Genomic DNA, 12,244 nt, shown 5'->3' with positions numbered 1-12,244 from the left:
AAAAGGCCATAGTCCTATCTATCAGTATGGAAACAAATACCTCGTTAACTTTAAATGCTTCTAAATCCGAAACATTGAAAAAGATGTGTGCGGAGAGAGGTTTCTCCTCTCAAGGCACCAAATTGGATATGATCCAAAGAATCGTGGCGTGGCAAGAAGCGCAGCTTGACGCTATAACTTCTGAGGACAGTACGGAAGGAGGTGGGGCTGCTCTCACTGGTAGAACTGACGGTTCTGCTGCTGCCCTTGTCCACCGCGACCACGAGGACAGGGAGGATGAGATGTCTAATGTTTCCTCTGCCAGTGTTGATGGGGAGGCCATGCTTGAATTCAAGAAGCAAAAGCTGCTGTTTAGGCAGAAGGAGCTTGATTTCAGTATGGCCAAGCTAAAAATCGAACAGGCAGAAAAACAGAAAGACAGGGATCACCAGTTGGAACTGGCCAAGCTTCAGGTTCAGTGGCGGCTGCTATCGTAGGGCGGCCGGGCGCCGCCCCCCCAGAAAAAAAAAAAGAAGCTAAAAGAGATTCAATCAGAGGTTCTCTGATTGAATCTCTTTTAGCTTCTAGTCGTGCTGCATTTCCTTTGCCAACAGCGCAGGGGCGCTGTGGCAAGGAAACAAATATACTATAGGACGGACGGCCTGGCTTTCACAGCGGGGCGCGTCCCAATTTAGTATAAATTGTTCTATAGTAGAGTGCGTGGAGCTCGTAGCTCCACGCACTCTACGTAGCCCTCAGAATTAGAAGCCTGGCGGGGCGCTTCAGGGGTCGACCCGCCAGTAGAAAATGTGCGCAAACAGCGCACTTTGGTTTCCCAATCCCTCCCCTGCCATGGATACAGTAATGCCATTGGCTGGCAAACAGCCAATGACATTACTGTATCTATGACTGGCGGCGCAGGGTGCGTACGTGCGCCTGCGCCGCCTTCACACGTCTGGGTCTGTTTCTCTTTCTAAATCTTCCGACGACGCGACGTTGGACACGAGTGCTGCTGCTCTGCACCAGGCCAGCCGCCACACCAGCCTAGAGCCCAGCGGCGCCGCAGATCTGGTAAGTACCCCCCCATCCCCCCATGTTTGTTTGTTCTGTTTGGGCCCGGGGAGTCGGGGAGTGTGTTTTACACTTATGCTGTCTGTCCCCCCCCGTGCCCAAACTATCGTGACCGTCCACCACGGGCAGGCCAGGCCCAGTCAACACTGAACGACGTGTAGGCCATGGCCTACACGCCGTTCAGTGTTGGCTGCCAGTGCCGAGCTGACTGCCCATCAAGTCGAGCCCCCACCAAGGCAGGGGCAGCCCTGGGGCCTTTTACCCCCGGTCCGTGCCGGCACTGCCGTGGGCCGTGGGCCAACTTGCCTTGGACCACGCAGCCGGACCGGGCAAGGCAGGGCAGGCGTGCGCTGCTGCCTGCTGTGGCCGACATCACATCTGCTAATTGTGCGCCGTTTTATATTTTCGGCATTTTTGGACAAAAAATACCGAAAATATAAAACGAGAAATGGCACACGTCACCAGGTAGAGCCCTGCCAGGGCTCTCCCTGGTGGTGACTTGTGCCGTTTCTCGTTTTATATTTTCGGCATTTCTTGTCAAAAAATGCCGAAAATATAAAACGGCGCACAATTAGCAGATGCGGTGGTCGCGCGGGCTCCGTCTCATGTGAGTAGCTTGCTTACATCTGTGCAGACTGCAGTGCAGAGCCTGCTGCCTGACGCAGGTTCGAATGAGTCCCGGCAGGACCAACTCGGCCTTTCATCCTTCCCAGGTCGATAAATGATGCCACTCAGTGAGTCTCCAGTGGGCGATCTACAAGTTGGCAATGGGTCAAAGAGGCAAGTGATCACTGTCTGGCGGTTAGGTGCATATGCAGAGGCTGTTCTGGCCGCTTCAAGCTTCAGCGTGAATGTTGTGATAGAAAATCCAATCAAAGCCAAAACAATGTTGTTCGAAATTGACTGGATGCAGATGATTGCCACTGCCAGTATGAGATCTCATGCACTATATAAGAACCACTGGGAGGTCTGCCGACGTATTTCATATGGTATGATAGGTTATTTATTACGCGCTTAATACCCAGAGATTTCTAAGTGTGTTCCCAGGGATCGAACCTGTTTGCTCCGTGGCGTCTTGCTTCCAAGGCGAGCACGTTGGGGATTTAACAAAATATCCCAGTCCATATTGGTGGATGCAATTTCTCAGTTTCAGAATGAATGTTATACAAACTGTGGAAATTGCAAATATCTGTTCTGGCAAGACACTGCCTAGTGTATGCTCTCTGTGCCAGGTGAGGGACAGTGTGCAGACTAGAAAGCACATTGTAATGGAATGCACTGCACTTAATGATGCAAGGGTGACACTGGTCAGCAGATTCGTGCATGATGTGACATCGAGCTCAAGTAAAGACTTCTGGTATGGGGTCATAAGCAGCCACAAAACTTCCCTGTTGATTCCTTTGATAATAATGTTAGACTCGGATTGATAATCATTAAAGAAAACTGAATGTTCGGGAAAGCAGAGGAAAGGGAAATTAAAGAGTAATATGTTTTTATTATGGAAATGTTGAATTACATTTTTAGTATTTTGTTGCTTATTTTCTCTTTTTTTCTTTTTACAACGTGATGAAGCAGTATTTATAAGTGGCTAAAAAAGGAGCACCACGCAACTTTGAGAAACTGAAGCAATGGCAACTCAGCGAGGCAGACAGCCATTGAAGGTAGGACAAATGTCGCATTAATTAAGTGGTTAAAAACTAAAGTAATATTTTAGCTTAGTTCCCCCTTTCAGAAAATGCCTAAAATCCCACCTTAGTAAGAGGATGAGCGCATGTGAATGCCAGTAACAGCATGACAAACATATGTTTCCATCATTACTGACTATATAATGAATTTCTTTATGCATACACCATAGTACCAGCTATTCTCAATACAAGCTGCTGTAAAATACACCATCACACTTGCACACGTAAGAATAGTGTACCACCATTAATATGTAAAACCGAATGCTTTTTTCATATTTCGGTGGGTTTTTTGGACAGTAAATTGCACATTTTGTAGGCCATTTTTCCAAAATCCCCCTGGGGGAGGAGGGGTCGGTGGGCTCGCGCGCTGCTCGCGCTCGCTACTAAATTCGCCCTGGAAAATTTACGCCCCACCAGCTTTCAAACTCACCAGCCGCCACTGTTCAGGTTGCAAATGAATCCAAGGGTCCTGGACATGGGTCTGGGGCCTCCTCTCAGCCACGGTTTCCAAAAGATCTGCTCAGTGTGTATGAGGAAAAGAATGACATTATGGACTGGCTGAATACGTTTGAGTATGCATGTGAAGTTCAACAAGTTGACAATGTTGATAAGATTGCCTGGTTACTCAGCAGACTGCCCCATTCTGACTGTAGTGCCACTATGGAAATGTCGAAGGCTGAGCGAGCGGATTTTGCAATGTTAAAGCAAACTCTCATTTTGAAGTTTGGAAAGACTCCTGCCCAATATTTAAAACGATTCCGAGAGTATAAGAAAAAAGAAGGTGGTACTTGGGAATCTTATGTAACCGAATCCTTAAAAAACTTGACTGGCTGGGTCAAAGGTTATAAGGTTTCTACCTTTGAAGGCATGATAAGTCTTGTCATGCTGGAACATATTTTTGCATCTTCTTCCCCGGAGCTTAAGCAGCATTGGGCCGATTCGAAGGAGATAGATCCTAAGAAGCTTGCCATTGCCGCAGATTTATGGGTGTCACATCGAGTGTCCCATAAGGACAAAACTCATCCTGGTAAGCAGGAGGAGGGGAAAAAGTCCAAAGATAAGGAGGGTGGATAATCTGATAAATCTTCTTCTCAAAAGGGCCACAAAAAGAAAAATAAGGGTAAGACACAAGAGAACTCACAGGGTAGTGGAGGTCAGCCTCCGAAACAGAACTCTGGTTACAATAAGCCTCCCTATGTGAACAGACCCAATGGATCTTGTTTTGCTTGTGGAGCAACTGACCACGTGAAGGGGGATCACCGGTGTAAGGTTAAACCTTTGGGGGTCAACTCCGATAATCTGACCTTCTACTCCTTTGAGGAAGAAGAGATTACAGGAGCATCCTTCTCCTCAGACTCCTTCCCCAGTGGGATAGAAGCTGAGGTAGTTTTAGTTTCCCTGGGTTCCTAAAGTCGCAGAGGCTTATGCTAGGATTCCAGATAATACCAAACACTACTTTAAAGACAGAGTGCTGATCAATGGAGTAGATACTCCAGCTCTTAGGGATAGTGGGTGCAGTCGAACTGTAGTGGATTCTACCTTGGAAGACTCAGAGGAAGTTGTCAGAGCTACTCTGATGCCCACTAAGTTGGCTGACGGCCCACCTCGCATGTTTCCAGTAATACCTGTAAATCTTACTTTAAATGGTACAGCAGTCAGGATTCCAGTGAGCATTCAGAGAAACGTCCCAGGAAAGGTCTTGTTAGGCAACGATCTCAGGGCTTTAGGGCTCGTAGGAGACACTGCCGACAGACGGTCTCAAACACGGGCAGCATTGGCCAAGACCAATACGCCGCCCCAGCCGAAGGGGAAACCCAAGGCGAAAGGAGTAAGAAAGTCAAGACAAGGGAAAGAGAACATTCCCCCGAACTCGCCTACCACTGCGGTGGAGGAAGTTGGTCAATCGCCCGGGCCTGATGAGGAGGTGGCGATGCCTGAAGTATTTGACCCCAACGAACATCCTGAACTAAAAGACTTGTTAGTAGAAGGTGGTCCTGACAGGGAAGAATTCAGTAAAGGCCAACGTGAGTGCCCATCTCTGGAAGGCCTAAGGAGACAGGCCTGCTCCCAGCTTGAGGGTGAACCTCCTGGACGCATCAGATTTACTGGGAAGGTGGACTCCTGTATAGTGAGCCCACATAGTCTACAGAAGGAGCCCATAGGAGGTTGGTGGTTCCCCTTGCTGTAAGACCCTTCCTCCTGCAGCTGGCGCATGAAGTGCCCCTTGCTGGTCACTTCAGAGGACCAAGCAAAGGTTATCCATGCACTTCTACTGGCCCAAGATGGGGGTGCAAGTAGAAAGTCACTGCAGGAGTGGTGCCTCCTGCCAGTTATCTGGTAAGAGTGGCTCAACAATCCAAGCTCCATTGGTACCACTCCCAGTTGTGGGAATACCATTCGAAAGGGTAGGGATCGACATTGTTGGTCCCCTTGACCCGCAGACATCCTCAGGCAATAGGTTTATTTTGGTGCTAGTCGACTATGCTACCAGATATCCTGAGGCTATCCCATTGAAAACTGTAACTGCCAAGTCAGTTGCTGTCACAACTCAGAGGTTGTTTTCTGGTCGTTGCAGATAATCCTTCTCAAGGGAAGTTCCTTTCACTCAAGGAACCTTGGGTCTTTATGGTGATGTGCCAAAGACTTCCCTCCCAAGAGCTCAGCCTACAGGGATCAATACACCTGGCAGGCCGGGGGCTTGAGCGAAAAGGCCGGAGCAGAATCGTCAGAGCTAGAGGGACAAAGAACAATACAGTTGTTCAGGAAATGCAGCCAAGTTGTGCCGGAGAATAAACAGCCAACACCGCCCACAATTACCCACTCTTACCTGCTCCGTAGGAACTATATACTACTAGTATCGAAATGCAGAAAACAAGGAGGATGAAGGGTGAAGGGAAGGTGTGCCAGTATCCTAGGAACACCACGGTGAAAGCAGCAGGGCGTTCCAAAAAATGTTCAAAGTAATCCAGTGTCAATGCAGCAGAGCGTCCCAAAAAGGATTCAAAGCAATCCAAAGTGTAAACAGCAGAGCGTCCCAAAAAAGGTTCAAAGCAATCCAAAGTGTAAACAGCAGAGCGTCCCAAAAAAGGTTCGAAGCAATCCAAAGTGTAAACAGCAGAGCGTCCCAAAAAAGGTTTGAAGCAATCCAAAGTGTAAACAGCAGAGCGTCCCAAAAAGGTTCAAAGCAACAGGAGTGGGCAAGGAAAGAAATGAAAAGATCAGGGAAGCGAGCGTTCTCCTCACGCTATTTCCCTTACGGAAATGTTCGGGTTATCGGGTCACCAAAACTTAAGGATTTAGAAGTGGGAGGTCAATAATGGGTAAGCCGGGTTCATATAATCCAAGGGGAACAATCGAAGGAGGCAGGCGTCGGGAGGCAGACAAGGACAAGGCAAAGACAATAACTTGATTCAAGCGCCAGGTAGTCAAGGATTCAAACGGGTATCCGGGAACAGAGCTCGTAACTAACAGCAGTTTAGGAGCACTCGATCTCCGGATAAATGGGAGTTAAATGTAGTTCCCAACAAATGAAAACACAGCAACGTCATGCGTGTATGTCACGTGGCTATAATAGCAAGAGTTGTGGGAGTTGTAGTTTCAAGGAGTTTTACGTGCCGGATAGCGCTCAGACAATCGCCAAGGCAGTTTCCAATTTAGCCGAGACGTGACAGTACCCCTCCACAAAGAGCGCTCTCTCCTGAGTCTTCGCAAGCGTTGAGACCAAAAGGCACGTAACAAACGGGGTGCGTTCAAATTAGAGGCCGGTTCCCAGGACCTGTCCTCTGGACCATACCCCTTCCAATCAATCGGGTAAGACCGAACCCCACGACATAGGCGAGTGTCCATGATGGCACGCACCTCATACTCGTCCTCCCCCTGGACGTTAACTGGGGTGGGGACAGCAGGTAACCGTGTGCCAGGTACAAAAGGGCGAAGCAAGGAGACATGGAATACCGGGTGCACCCGCCAATGAGATGGAATCTCTAGACAAACAGTGACAGGGTTAAGGCACCGTAGAATCGTATAAGGACCCAGGTAACATGGCAACAGTTTCCTTTTACCCTTAATGGCCAGATGTTTTGAAGAGAGCCATACACGGTCACCACAAGAATACGAAGGAGCCGGTGCGCGTCGCTTGTCAGCCTGCATTTTGGTACGACGTTGCGCAGTTTGTAAATGGGATAACACTGATTTACGGATGGCAAGTAAGGAATCCTTCACAGCATTAGCTGCGGGAAACTGCTTTAAAGAAGGCAAGAAAAGCGGCAGAGTCCTTGGGTGCAGACCATATAAAGCATAAAATGGAGAGCAGCCAATTGATGAATGTATCGAATTGTTATAGGCAAATTCTGCTGCACCTAGTAGCGAGAACCAGTTAGACTGATGTTGCAGACACAGACAGCGAAGAAACTGTTCCATAGTGCCATTGGTACGTTCAGTCTGGCCATCCGTCTGAGGATGGTAGGCCGAGGACAAGCGGGCATCGATACCCAAAGAGGAAGTAAGGGAGCGCCAAAAGCGCGAGGTAAATTGAGACCCCCGGTCAGAAATCAGAACCGTAGGAAGTCCAAAAAAACGTACCACATGGTCAAAAAACAGACTCGCTAACATAGAAGCAGTAGGTATTCCCGAGCACGGTATAAATCGTGCCATTTTGGTGAAAACATCCAAAACCACAAGAATGGTGGACATGCCCCCGATACAAGGGAGTTCCACCACAAAATCAAGGGTGACCATATGCCACGGATACGGGGGTAATGGCATGCTCATTAGAAGACCTACGGGTTTGCCCGGTTGTCTTTTGCACTGTGTACATACGGCACACTTGGAGACATATTGTTCGTGTCCTTCTTCATACCAGGCCACCAGCACCATCGGTGGAGAAGATCATAGGTTTTAGTCCGACCAGGGTGAGCTGCCAACGGGAGATCATGGGACCATTCGAGAGCTTTTCGCCGAGTTTGATTATCAGGCAGGTATAGTAAGCCTTTGACATAAGGAAGACCGGTGATGAGTTCGGCGTCCAACTCCTTAAGAATAGGAGCATGATCCTTAGCCCATCTTCTTAACCCATCTAGGATGGACGGAGAAACCGAACAAACACACACTACAGTCCCTGAGGATAATACTGGGGTTGACTGTTTCATAGTTTCCATATCTGTACCAATACGTGACAATGCGTCCGCCTTTCCATGTAACGGACCGGGGCGATATGTCACCGTGAAATCAAACATGGCAAAAAACAAATGCCACCGTATTTGCCTAGCATTGGTGCATTTCACATGGGACAATGCTTGGAGATTCCGATGATCCGTATACACAGTAATGGGATGCTTAGCACCTAATAGATGATGTCTCCACTCATTAAATGCCACCTTAATCGCCAGTAATTCTCTCTCCATGATCGTATAATTACGTTCGGCTGGCGTAAGTTTCCGAGAATGGAAAGCCACCGGATGTAGTCGATGGGTAGCTGGACAAATTTGCGACAGGATGGCCCCCACGGCAATTGCAGAGGCATCGGCTTCCACGATAAATGGAAGGGCCGGATTAGGGTGCTGCAAGACGGGAGCGGTGGTAAAAGCCTCCTTCAATTTGTGAAATGCAGATTGCGCTTGTTCATCCCAAAGGAAAGGGAGGTTCGGACTAGTCAACCGAGTTAGTGGCGCAACTATTTCGGAAAAGGAAGCGATGAAGCGTCTGTAGAAGTTAGAAAAACCCAAGAATGATTGGAGGGCTTTTACTGAAGTCGGGACAGGCCAATCCAGTACTGCCCGGACCTTGGAGGTGCACATAAGCACTCCCTTTTGAGATATTTGAAATCCCAGGAACTCTACAGACGATGCATGGAACACACACTTCTCCAGTTTTGCAAAGAGGGAGTGCTCTCTTAGACAGAGTAGGACAGAGCGTACATGTTGTATGTGCTGAGATAAGGATTCTGAATATATCAGGATGTCGTCCAAATATATTACGACGTAACAATCCAACAAGTCCCTGAAAATATCATTAACAAAGTGTTGGAACGTCGCTGGGGCATTGCAAAGCCCGAAGGGCATTACACAATATTCATAAAGCCCAAATTTCGTCTTGAATGCGGTTTTCCATTCATCCCCCTTACGTATCCTCACCAAGTTGTATGCTCCCCGTAAATCCAACTTGGTGAAGACGGTAGAGGAGGTCATTTTATCAAAGAGCTCCGTGATAAGTGGCAGTGGATACTGTTTTTTTATCGTGACATTATTGAGGGCACGATAATCCACACATGGGCGTAAATCCCCTTCCTTCTTAGGTACGAAGAATATCGGGGAGGCCGCTGGTGAACGGGATGGACGTATGTGTCCCAAGCGCAAAGCATTGTCCACATAGTCTCGCAGGTGTTCTTCTTCCTTTTGAGTAAGTGAGTAGATACGACCGTGTGGAATGACTGCCCCAGGTATGAGATCAATGGGGCAGTCATAGTCTCTGTGTGGAGGCAGTTTTTCTGACAAGCCTTTATCGAACACTGTCAGAATGTACCAAAGTATTAACTGAAAAGGATACAATACTCAAAAGGATACAGGAGGTAGGGTCTTCCGGATCCCTGTTCACACGATTTGATAGTTGTGAAGTCAATTGAAGACCTTCCAAATGATACAACCCTCTGGCTGATAAAACAGGCAGAGCGATGGATCACTGGAAAGGGCGTGGGTAAGGTATAGAAAGCCAGCCTAGGACAAATTAAAGTATCATGAATAACTGCTCCAACCTGAGTATGATGAATTAGATAATGACAGGAATGTTCACACTGACCTTTAGTTTAGGGTAGAATAATCCAGAAGTCTCTTGATGGATTTGAATGAAGAACAAACGACAAGGAAGGGGAAATTAGTAAGGGAGACTTATCCCGAACGGAACGAGGCTCACGCTAGATACGGGTTGAATTCACCACAGGATAGCGTCCAAAAGTTCAGTTCAATGTCACCTTCCAATAATCCTTGAAAAGCTTCCTTCCCACTATAGGGGTCAATCCTTCTGTTAATTCCACAGATGCAGGAGTTAGAAATAGCGCACTTTTTAAGGAAAAACAAAGTACACGCGGTTATAAACAGCCGCGAAGAAAATAACGTTTGAAGACAACGTGCGCGTGTGGATTTTACACGCGGGCAGGATTCGCGCAGTCTGGGCCAGCCGCGTGTGAAGACAACGTGCGCGTGTGGATTTTACACGCGGGCAGGATTTACGCAGTCTGGGCCAGCCGCGTGTGAAGACAACGTGCGCGTGTGGATATTACACGCGGGCAGGATTCACGCAGTCTGGGCCAGCCGCGAGTGAAGACAACGTGGGCGTGTGGATATTACACGCGGGCAGGACTTACGCAGCCATGGCCAGCCGCACTTGAAGACAGAGAGCGCGTGTGGATTTTACACGCGGGCAGGATTCCCGCAGTCCGGACCAGCTACGCTTGAAGACAGAGAACGCGTGTGAATTATCACGCGAAGGAATAGCTCCAGGAATCAGCGTGTGGCGGAACACACGCTATTGAAGGCCCAAAAGTAGCTGTAGAAATATGCCAGGATGCAGATCAGAGGTTCAGCTACACAACGCCAATAGATTTGATCAGAAGCAGCGAGTGAAGTTTCTACGCTGCTTAAATACGTAATACCGTAGTTCACGTGACGAAGCAAAAGTCACGTGAAGTTAGCGACGTGAAAAGTGCAAACGTCGTTTTCCCGGTAACGTATCGAATAACCTCCATTTGGAATAGAACGGTCTAGCTGTTCTACGAGCGTAGCGTCCAGCATGCATGACAGTGCCATCCCCCAAAGGGACAACCTCTCCCCTTCTTGTGTGAAAGCGCTTCAATAAAGCAGGAGCATGAATATTAGAAAGAGGTTCCCAGGACCTATCTTCGGGACCATAGCCCTTCCAATCCACCAGATAATATGGTCTACCAGAACGTAGTTTCATATCCAGTATGTCTTGTACCTCGTATTCATCTGAACCCCGCACAGAAATAGCAACAGGCCGTACAGGCAGTCTAGTAGCTTCAGAAAATGGCTTAATGAGTGACACGTGGAATACAGGATGCACTCGCCATCGTTGTGGCAAAGCCAGACGTACAGCAGCAGGATTAAGAACTTGGAGCACTACATACGGACCGATGTATTTAGGCAACAATTTCTTTTTGCCTGGAATTCTTAAGTTCTTAGTGGACAGCCAGACTTTCATACCAGCCTTATAGACAGGTGCGGGTACTCTATGAGCATCAGCATAGAACTGGTCACGTCGTTTAGCCTGCTCCAATTGCTGCTTCACCTTTCTCTGTAATCTCTTCAGATCACGAAAAGTACGGCCTGCGGCAGGCGTGTCCAAGGATAGACCGGAATCCAGAGGTATTGATCGGGGGTGTTGTCCATAGAGAGCATAGAACGGTGAAGTGCCTATGGCACTATGATAAGAGTTGTTATAGGCGAATTCAGCCGCCGGCAGTACCGTGAGCCAATCCGATTGGTATTGCAAACACAGACACCGCAGATATTGTTCCATAGTACAATTGACCCTTTCAGTCTGTCCGTCAGTTTGAGGATGATAAGCACTGGACATTCTATCATCAATCAGTAATGCAGATGTTAAAGCTCTCCAAAAGCGTGACGCAAACTGTGAGCCCCTGTCTGTAATGATTACTGATGGTAGACCAAAGAAACGAAATACATGTTGGATGAATAGTTCAGCCAGAACAGCAGCAGTTGGTAAACCAATACAGGGAATAAAAAGAGCCAATTTAGTGAAATAATCCACTACGACCCATATGGTATCATATCCCTGATTTGGGGGGAGTTCTACCACAAAGTCCATAGATATCATGTCCCATGGTTTGTTAGGGACAGGTAGGGACTGGAGTAAGCCCACTGGTTTACCAGGAGTATTTTTTACATTGGATACATACAGAACAAGAAGATACATAGTTTATAACATCTGTTGCCATGGATGGCCACCAGCACCACCTTTTGAGCAGCTCCAGTGTTTTCTTCCGTCCAGGATGGGCTGCAATCAAGGAATCATGATTCCATTTGAGGGCTTTATTCCGCATTGAAGGAGTTGGTAGATAAAGTACTCCTTGTGTGAATGGTAAACCGTTATGTACGTCCAGATTCATATCCTGGACTACTTGTGGATGAATTTTTACCCACTCTTGTACTTCGGTTTTTAGGGATGGTTGAACCGAACAACTACATATTACATGATCTGCCAACAGCTGAATCTGTACTTGTTTTTCTTCCTGCGCCTCTTCACTCATACGGGACAAAGCATCCGACTTAACATGTTCTCGGGCAGGACGATAGGTGACCTGGAAATCGTATTGGGCAAAAAAGACATGCCATCTGGCCTGACGGGCCGTAAGGCATTTCATGGATTTGAATGCTTGGAGATTTCTATGGTCAGAGTACACCAACACCTGTTGTTTGGCCCCAAGAAGATGATGACGCCATTCTCGGAAAGCATCTTTGATAGCCAGTAGTTCCCGC

At 47.8% G+C, this 12,244-nt stretch overlaps 1 long non-coding RNA gene across 1 annotated transcript in view; it reads left to right on the top strand.

The window, feature by feature from the left end:
- The first annotated feature begins 464 nt into the window (after window positions 1-464).
- Window positions 465-12,244, top strand: part of LOC138515481 (uncharacterized) — a 143,001-nt gene continuing 131,221 nt past the window's right edge. Inside the window, exons 1-2 of the long non-coding RNA XR_011282021.1 lie at window positions 465-536; window positions 2,626-2,711. This is a non-coding gene — a long non-coding RNA (uncharacterized lncRNA). The remainder of the gene's footprint in view (window positions 537-2,625; window positions 2,712-12,244) is intronic.

The sequence above is a fragment of the Ambystoma mexicanum genome, chromosome 6q (genome assembly GCF_040938575.1).
Source record: "Ambystoma mexicanum isolate Mex_15411 chromosome 6q, UKY_AmexF1_1, whole genome shotgun sequence".
Taxonomy (NCBI): domain Eukaryota; kingdom Metazoa; phylum Chordata; class Amphibia; order Caudata; family Ambystomatidae; genus Ambystoma; species Ambystoma mexicanum.
This window is presented reverse-complemented; position numbering and strand designations above follow the sequence as displayed.